The sequence below is a fragment of the Bison bison genome, unplaced genomic scaffold, assembly GCF_000754665.1.
Source record: "Bison bison bison isolate TAMUID 2011002044 unplaced genomic scaffold, Bison_UMD1.0 scf7180017864037, whole genome shotgun sequence".
Classification (NCBI taxonomy): Eukaryota; Metazoa; Chordata; class Mammalia; order Artiodactyla; family Bovidae; genus Bison; species Bison bison.
The window spans coordinates 7,499,361-7,500,463 of NW_011494609.1; positions in this window are offsets into that span (position 1 = coordinate 7,499,361).

Here is a 1,103-nt window from a genome sequence, read left to right on the forward strand (position 1 = left end):
CCTCCGCCGCTATGCCTGGGCGCGTTGCGTGACGTCACACGCCCGCGCCAGCCTCTCCAGCACTCGGCGTGACGTCACATGTCCGCGCCAAATTCTCCCCGGTCGCACGCCTCCGTCTCCTAGTGGCAAGGCCCCGTAATGACAAGTGCGTGGGGCTCTGGCTCCATTCATTCTGCTGCTGCTGCTGCTGCTGCTAAGTCGCGTACGACTCTGTGCGACCCCATAGACGCAGCCCACCAGGCTTCCCCGTCCCTCGGATTCTCCAGGCAAGAACACTGGAGTGAGTGGCCATTTCCTTCTCCAATGCATGAAACTGTAAAGTGAAAGTGAAGTCCCTCAGTCGTGTCCAACTCGTAGGGACCTCATAGACTGCAGCCTACCAGGCTCCTCCGTCCATGGGATTTTCCAGGCAAGGGTACTGGAGTGGGTTACCATTGCCTTCTCCCCATTCATTCTCAGTTCAGTTCAGTCGCTCAGTCGTGTCCGACTCTTTGCGACTCCATGAACCGCAGCACGCCAGGCCTCTCTGTCCATCACCAACTCCCGGAGTCCACCCAAACCCATGTCCACTGAGTTGGTGATGCCATCCAACCATCTCATCCTCTGTCGTCCCCTTCTCCTCCTGCCCTCAATCTTTCCCAGCATCAGGGTCTTTTCAAATGAGTCAGCTGTTCGCATCAGGTGGCCAAAGTATTGGAGTTTCAGCTTCAACGTCAGTCCTTCCAACGAACGCCCAGGACTGATCTCCTTTAGGATGGACTGGTTGGATCTCCTTGCAGTTCGAGGGACTCTCAAGAGTCTTGTCCAACACCACAGTTCAAATGCATCAATTCTTCAGCACTCAGCTTTCTTTATAGTCCAACTCTCACATCCATACATGACCACTGGAAAAACCACAGCCTTGACTAGATGGACCTTTGTTGGCAAAGTAATGTCTCTGCTTTTGAATATGCTGTCTAGGTTGGTTATAACTTTCCTTCCAAGGAGTAAGCGTCTTTTAATTTCATGGCTGCAGTCACCATCTGCAGTGATTTTGGAGCCCAGAAAAATAAAGTCAGCCACTGTTTCTACTGTTTCCCCATCTATTTGCCATGAAGTGATGG